The 8,473-nt window shown below is 51.0% G+C and overlaps 1 non-coding gene across 1 annotated transcript; it reads left to right on the top strand.

Moving 5' to 3' along the window:
• Window positions 1-6,081: 6,081 nt before the first annotated feature.
• Window positions 6,082-6,155, top strand: TRNAT-AGU (transfer RNA threonine (anticodon AGU)). Its single transcript has one exon. It is a non-coding gene; the product is annotated as a tRNA-Thr (tRNA).
• Window positions 6,156-8,473: the final 2,318 nt, after the last annotated feature.

Below are 8,473 nucleotides of genomic sequence, written 5' to 3'. Positions count from 1 at the left end.
GTGCCGCAAAAAGTTTCGAGGCGTGGGTTCAGGTACTAGAGGAGGAGCTACCTGAGGATATTTCCAACAATGCCAGATAATACCTGTCTCATATTGCCACTGCTTCTTAATGCATTTAAGAAGCGTCCTCTGAGGTGGGAGTATTGGCGGCAAAGGCGTCAGCTACGTCTGTCCTGGCACGCCGCATTCTGTGGTTGAGGTCGTGGAAAGTGGACTTGGACTCAGAGAAGACTTTGGAAGTCCTCCCCTTCACTGCGGACATTTTGTTTGGGGAAGACCTGAATAAAATTGTGTCTGAACTGGCAGCTGCTAAGACAGCTTTTCTCCCCACTACTAACCCTTCTCAGAAGGCGAAAAGTACCACTTTTTGCTCCTTTCGGCCTCAAGGGAAAGCAAAATGTCAGACTTACCCTAGACCAGGCATTCCCAACCACGGTCCTCAAGGCACACTAACAGTGCAGGTTTTAGTGATATCCAGGCTTCAGCACAGGTGACTTAATTAGTAGCTCAGTTATTTTGATTTAACCATCTGTGGTGCAGCTTGGATATCACTAAAACCTGCACTGTTGGTGTGCCTTGAGGACCGTGGTTGGGAATGCCTGCCCTAGACAATCTTGCGTTTCCAAAACCTCCAAGCCCAAGGTGAAGCAGTCTTGGGCAGCCCGTCAGCCTGCTGCATGATAGGGCAGGCCTCCCCCTGGGGGACCCCAGGGTGGGAGGCCGACTTCTACAGTTCGTCCAGGTCTGGTTCACGACCACTTCAGACGCTTGGGTACTGGAAGTTGTCTTTCACGGGTACGCTGTCTCATTCAAGAGACATCCCCCTCACCAGTTCTGCACAACAGCTCTCCCGTCGGACCTGTTGAAAGCGCAGTTGTAAATTTCCTCCTGAGTACAGGAGTAGTTGTGCCGGTTCCTCTGTCCCGGAGGGGCAGAAGTTACTACTCGACTCTATTCCTGGTTCCAAAACCCAATGGGTCATTCTGGCCTATACTCAACCTCAAGTCTTTGAACAAGTTTGTGAGAGTATCCAAGTTTTGTATGGAAACGCTGAGCCCAATAGTTCTGGCTGTGGAACCCGGAGACTATATGGTATCCCTGGATATACAGGATGCGTATCTACATATTCCTATTGCCGTCTCGCATGAGCAGTTCCTGTGGTTTGCTATTTGCGACCTTCATTACCAATTCCAGGCTCTGCCATTTGGACTGGCTATGGCTCCTTGGATCTTCACCAAGGTCATGGCCGTTATGATGGCTCATCTCCATTGCCAGGGAATCAGAATCCTCCCATATCTGGATGATCTCCGGATTCTGGCAAGTTCACACAAAATCCTCCTCAGTCATCTCCAATTGATGGTGTCCTTCCTGCAAACCCACGGGTGGCTGATAAATCGGAAAAAGTCCTCCCTGGTCCCAGCTCAGAGCATGGTGCACCTAGGGGCTCTACTCACAGTCAGAGACTGTTCTTGGCCCCGAACAAGGTCCTGAAACTTCAGGATAGGATAAGACACTTCATTCGTCGCCCCAGAGTGTCGATACACTTGGCGATGCAAGTCCTTGGCCTGATGGTGTCGTCCTTCGACATGGTAGAGTATGCTCAATTTCACTCTTGTCCTCTGCAACAGTTGATCCTTTCCAAGTGGAACGGCCTGCCTCATTGGATCAGGTACCAAATGGTCTCTTTGACTCTGGAGGTTCGTCTGTTGCTGTCCTGGTGACTCCAGGACCAGCAGTTGAACAGGGGCTGTCCTTTCTGGATCCCCAACTGGGTCCTACTGACAACGGACGCCAGTTTTCAGGGATGGGGTTCGGTTTTGGAGCAACACTCGTTTCAGGGTCGTTGGACTAAGGAAGAATCACTCCTCTGATCAATATTCTGGAGCTGATGGCAGTGTTCAATGCACTGTCTCTCGCCCTGCCTCTGGTACGGAACAGGCCTGTTCAGGTACAATCAGACAATGCCACCATAGTGGTATACATAAACCATCAAGGCGGCACTCAAAGCCGCATGGCAATGATGGAAGTGTCCAAAATCCTCTGTTGGGCGGAACGCCATCTGCCAGCCATATAGGCAGTGTTCATTCCAGGCATCCTGAATTGGGAAGCAGACTTCCTCAGTCGCCAGGATGTTCACTCCGGAGAGTGGAGCCTTAATCACGAAGTCTTCCAACTCCTGGTAGACAGATGGGGTCTGCCGACGTGGACCTCATGGCATCTCGACACAATCACAAGGTTCTAGTCTTCGGATCAAGGACCAGGGATCATCAGGCAGTGTTCATGGATGCATTGGCAGTTCTGTGGACCTTTCAGCTGCCTTACATATTCCCTCCAGTGTCACTCCTGCCCTGGGTACTGCAGAAGTTCAAGCAAGAAGAAGGAATGCTAATTCTAGTCGCTCCAGCATAGCCCAGATGGCATTGGTTCTCAGACCTACAGGGTCTATCAACAGAGCGTCCCCTCTTACTTCCTCAGCGTCAAGACCTCCTAGTACAGGGCCCTTGTCTCTACCCAGACCTGGCCAGACTGGTTTTGACGGTGTGGCTCTTGAAGCATCAAGGGCCAGAGGGTTTTCTAAGGCTGTTATTCAGACTATACTGAAGGCCCGCAAGCCGGCCTCTGCCTGGATTTATTACAGGGTTTGGCATTCTTAGTTCACCTGGTGTGCTAATAACAATTATGACGCCTATCGATTCAGGACTTCCAGAATTCTGGCTTTTCTGCAAAGAGGCTTGGACTTAGGTCATTGTCTTGCCTCCCACAAGGTTCACATATCTGCCTTGTCGGTGTGGTTTCAGCGCAAGATTGCCTCTATACCTGATGTACATACGTTCATTCAGGGTGTTCTACGTATTCAGCCTCCCTGTGTCCCCCCTGTGGCTCCATGGGACCTGTATATTGTATTGAAAGCCCTTCAAGAGTCTCCCTTAGAACCTCTTGAATCAGTGGACCTCAAATGGCTCACGGCCAAGGTCCTGTTCTTACTGGCTATTGCCTCTGCAAGAAGGGTCTCGGACTTAAGAGCTTTGTCCTGTCATCCGCACTTTTTGATTTTCCACTGTGTCATCTTTTCACCTTAACCAAGAGATTGTGGTCCCGGCCTTTATCTCTTCGGATTTGTCGGCTAAAGAAAGGTCTTTTGATGTGGTTAGGGCTCTCCGTATCTATGTGGACAGGACCACCTCTATTAGACAGTCTGATGCCCTATTTGTCCTGTTTGAATTCCACAAACGTGGCTGGCCTGCGAACAAGCAAACCTTGGCCAGATGGATTAGAATGGTGACTGCACATGCTTGCGCGCAGGCTGGTCTTCCAGCTCCTGATGCGATTAAGGCCCATTCTACCTGGTCTGTTGGACCATCTTGGGTGGCCCGCTGTGCTACAGCCACAGAACAGTTGTGCAAGGCGGCTATGTGGTCCTCAGTGAACAGGCTTCTTAGGTTTTATGCCTTTGATATATTCGCATCCCGGGATGCTTCTTTTGGACGTCGCCTCCCTTGAGGAACTGCTTTAGGACATCCCCAATGTTTCCCTGTGGAAGCCTGTGTACCCTGCTGCAGAAAAGGAGCGTTATGGTAGACTTACCATTGTTAACACTCTTTCTGCAAAGTACACAGGGCGCCCACCCTGATGCACCTAGCTTGTTTGGGTTTGCATGACACTAGCCACTGGTACCTTCTCCTGTCATGAGAACGTGGTCCTATGTAACTAACATCTTCCTTCTCTCTTACCTGCTCCTGCATTGAACAGGTTAGCAAAACTGAGTTCTCAGTGCCTGGAGGCGGGGTTATAGAGGAGGCCCCTATGCATCCTGGGACAGCTAAAACTTTGCCTGTCGGTGCCTCTGGATCCAGATCCACTCTACACCCCGATGTTTACCTGTGGAACCCTGTGTACTTCGCAGAAAGAGTGTTAACAATGGTAAGTCTCAGTGGCATAACTAGAGATTTTTCTCCCCCAAGCCAAAAAATTCTCTGGCGCCCCCCCATAATTGTCACAAGTAAAGTGGTGAATCTGCGCGTACCCAAGGCGCGCACTGCAAAAAAGGGCGTGGCCTTGCATAAAGGGGCGTGGCATTGCAGGAAAAGACTACCTTATACCCCAATTTTGCAACCTGCACGCCCACAGGAAAAAAATTTATCCTGATTCATGCCCCTTACATTATTTGTCATTTTTCATCCGTATAGTAATGCCCAGTATACATTATGCCACATACTGCAATGGCCCGTAGACCATACTTGCCTACCTGACCCTCTCCATGAGGGAGAAAATGCTCTGTTCCTGGACTTTCCTGGTAATGTATGATTGCCATCACCTGTGGTGAAACACCTTTCTTATCAATTAACTAGCTCACCACAGGTGATGGCAATCATACATTACCAGGAAAGTCCAGGAACAGAGCATTTTCTCCCTCATGGAGAGGGTCAGGTAGGCAAGTATGCCTTAGACATTATGCCACACACCATAATGCCCCCGACACATTATGCCGCACACCATAATGCCTGTGACACATTATGACAGGCATTGCAATGTCCGTTAAACATTATGACACACACTGCAATGCCCCTGATACATTATAGCACATACCACAATGCCCGTGTTATAGTATACGACACACCGCAATGCCTGTGACACATACCGCAATGCCTGTTATACCCTATGCCACACACCGCAATGCCCATTATACGTTATGTCACACACTGCAATGCTCCTGAGACATTATACCACATACCACAATGCCCGTGATATAGTATCCCACACACCGTAATGCCTGTGACACATTATGCCACACACCGCAATGCCCATTACACATTAAGCCCTACAGTAAGGCTTCTAATTACTTTTAAATTACCTGCTCGTTGCCAGGGGTTTCATGCGCAGGGTGTCATGCTCGTTGCCAGGGTTTTCATGCGCTGGGTGTTATGCTTGTTGCCAGAGATATCATGTGCTGGGTTTCATTCAAGCTTGTTGCCAGGGGGTAATATTCGTTGCCAGGGGTTTCATGCACTGGGTGTCATGCTCGTTGCTAGGGGGTAATGCTTGTTGCCAGGGATTTCATGAGCTGGGTGTTGTGCTTGTAACCAGGGGCTAATGCTTGTTGCTAGGGCTGTGCTCCCAGTGCCACATATGCCACCAGTGCCAGGTACACGTAAGCCCCCAGTGCCAAATATGCCCCCCCAGTGCCAGGTACACATATACCCCCAGTGCCAAATATGCCATCCCCCCCCTGTGCCAGGTACACATATACCCCCCAGTGCCATATATGCTCCCCTCGTGCCAAATATGCCCCCCCCACAGTGCAATTATGTCCCCCCCCCAGTGCCAACTATGCCCCCACCCAGTGCCAGATACGCTCTCCCCCCCCAGTGCCAAATATGCCTCACCAAGTGCCAAATACGCTCCCCCCCCCCCTCCAGTGCCAGGTACAACACCCCCTCTCCGGGCTCCCCGCTGCTGTGCTGGGAAGGAGGGACACGGAGGGCACAGCGCGCGCCTCTCCTGTGACCCTCCTTCGTCTCCGGCGGCAATCAGAGCTCACGAACGGGCACGTCATTATACTGACACGCTGCTGCCGCCGGAGACGAAGGAGGGTCACAGGAGAGGTGCTCGCTGTGCCTTCTGTGTCCCTCCTTCCCAGCAGAGATCAGTGGCGGCTAGGGCGCCCCGCAGGCCTGCGCGCCTCCAAGCGCTCGCAGTGGCTGCGGACCCCTAGTTACGCCACTGGTAAGTCTACCATAATACTCCTTATTCCCCCTATAGCAGTACTTTCTCCTTCCCACAAGGGGAAGCAGTTAGCTTCATGACGGATGGGATCCCGGTGGTCAATAAACCGACGCCGGGATCCTGAAGGAGGACGCAATGCCGATATACCGATGCTGCTCAGGCCGGCGTCTCAGCGGGACGCGCTGGTTAGGTTTAGGCAGGAGAATGGGGGTTAGGGAGCAGGGACGGGAAGGTTAGGGTTAGGCATCCAGAAGGGAGGGTTAGGGTAGGGAAAAGGTGAGGGTTAGGAGGCTGAATGGGGGGCTGTTGGGATTCTGATGGAATAAAAACATAAGTGAAGGATTCACATTGTACATTGGCGCTGTGGCTTAGTTGGTTAAAGCGCCTGTCTAGTAAACAGGAGATCCTGAGTTTGAATCTCAGCAGAGCCTTGTTGTCTTTTTGTGCCCTTAGATGTGTTCTGGGACTAAACCCTTAATAATCAGAACACTGGGGCAGATGTATTAACCTGGAGAAGGCATAAGGAAGTGATAAACCAGTGTTAAGTGCGAAGTGATAAACGCACCAGCCAATCAGCTCCAATATGCAAATTGACAGTTAGGAGCTGACTGGCTGGTGCGTTTATCACCTGGCACTTATCACTGGTTTATCACTTCCTTATGTCTTCTCCAGGTTAATACATCTGCCCCAATGTACGCTGATTTCTACCCCACAGCTCAGATCTCGCCTCCCTAGGGAGGTAATGCAGACCGGATCGCTAGCAGGCGATTTTTGCTGTCCTGTGATCAGATAGTCGCCGCCTACAGGGGGAGTGTAGTTTCGCGTGCAAGTGTGCGAACGCATGTGTAGCAGAGCTGTACAAACAGATCTTGTGCAGTCTCTGCGCAGCCCAGGACTTACTCAGCCGCTGCGATCACTTCAGCCTTTCCGGGACCGGAATTGACGTCAGGAACCCGCCCTGAAAACGCTTGGACACGCCTGCGTTTTTTCAAACACTCACATAAAACGGTCAGTTGACACCCACAAATACCTTCTTACTGTCAGTCTCCTTGCGGTCGCCCATGCGTTCGGAAATTTCTCATTATCCCGTCGCTGACTGGCGATCCCCGTTGCTGCGGTCCGTCGCGCCTGCGCATTGCGGTGCACACGCATGCGCAGTTCAGATCTGATCGCAGGCTGTGAGAAAATGCATCCTAACGATCAGGTCTGAATCGGGCCCGCGATTCCAGAATCGTAAAGTTTATTCTATCGCCAGGAGACATCATATGGCGCACACTCTGGGAGGCAATTGGTCGCATAGAGGGCGTGGCCTGCAAGGATTGGACGTGCTGCCTAAAATGACATTTTTGGTTTCATAGGGGCAGGTTCATTTGGCTGCAAACTGTGCGAAAGTTCCCTAAGGTGGGTTTAAAACCTGTGTCAGCGAGTTTTCGCTATTCGGTTACCAATCCACGTGTAAGTTAACATGAGGCTAAATGGGAGTTATTGCGCATTTTTGCTCGCAGCTCCAGCATAGCTGAAAAAATAAGATTTTAAACCTACCGGTAAATATTTTTCTCGTAGTCCGTAGAGGATGCTGGGGACTCCGTAAGGACCATGGCGATAGACGGGCTCCGCAGGAGACATGGGCACTTTAAGAAAGACTTTAGATCTGGGTGTGCACTAGCTCCTCCCTCTATGCCCCTCCTCCAGACCTCAGTTAGAGAAACTGTGCCCAGAGGAGACGGACAGTACGAGGAAAGGATTTTTGTTAATCCAAGGGCAAGATTCATACCAGCCACACCAATCACACCGTATAACTTGTGATAAACTACCCAGTTAACAGTATGAAAACCAACATAGCATCAGTACAGGACCGATGCAACTATAACATAACCCTTATTTAAGCAATAACTATATACAAGCATTGCAGAAGTAGTCCGCACTTGGGACGGGCGCCCAGCATCCTCTACGGACTACGAGAAAAAGATTTACCGGTAGATTTAAAATCTTATTTCCCTAACGTCCTAGTGGATGCTGGGGACTCCGTAAGGACCATGGGGAATAGACGGGCTCCGCAGGAGACTGGGCACTCTAAAGAAAGATTAGGTACTATCTGGTGTGCACTGGCTCCTCCCTCTATGCCCCTCCTCCAGACCTCAGTTAGAATCTGTGCCCGGCCAGAGCTGGGTGCTCCTAGTGGGCTCTCCTGAGCCTGCTAGTAAAAGAAAGTATTTGTTAGGTTTTTTATTTTCAGTGAGCTTCTGCTGGCAACAGACTCACTGCTACGAGGGACTGAGGGGAGAGAAGCAAACCTACCTATCTGCAGCTAGGTTGCGCTTCTTAGGCTACTGGACACAATTAGCTCCAGAGGGTTCGAACACAGGCATCTGTCCTCGATCGTCCGTTCCCGGAGCCGCGCCGCCGTCCTTCTCGCAGAGCCAGAAGAACAGAAGCTTGAAGACGGCGAAATCGGCGGCAGAAGACTCCTGTCTTCATTTAAGGTAGCGCACAGCACCGCAGCTGTGCGCCATTGCTCCCAGCACACTTTCACACTCCGGTCACTGTAGGGTGCAGGGCGCTGGGGGGGGAGGGGGCCCTGGGCAGCAATTGAAGTACCTTTTTGGCATAAAATACATATATACAGTCAGGCACTGTATATATGTAAAAAACCCCGCCATTTTTTCACACAGAAAGCGGGACAGAAGCCCGCCACTGAGGGGGCGGGGCCTTCTTCCTCAGCACACCAGCGCCATTTTCTCTTCACAGC

The sequence above is a fragment of the Pseudophryne corroboree genome, chromosome 6 (genome assembly GCF_028390025.1).
Source record: "Pseudophryne corroboree isolate aPseCor3 chromosome 6, aPseCor3.hap2, whole genome shotgun sequence".
Taxonomy (NCBI): Eukaryota; Metazoa; Chordata; class Amphibia; order Anura; family Myobatrachidae; genus Pseudophryne; species Pseudophryne corroboree.
This window is presented reverse-complemented; position numbering and strand designations above follow the sequence as displayed.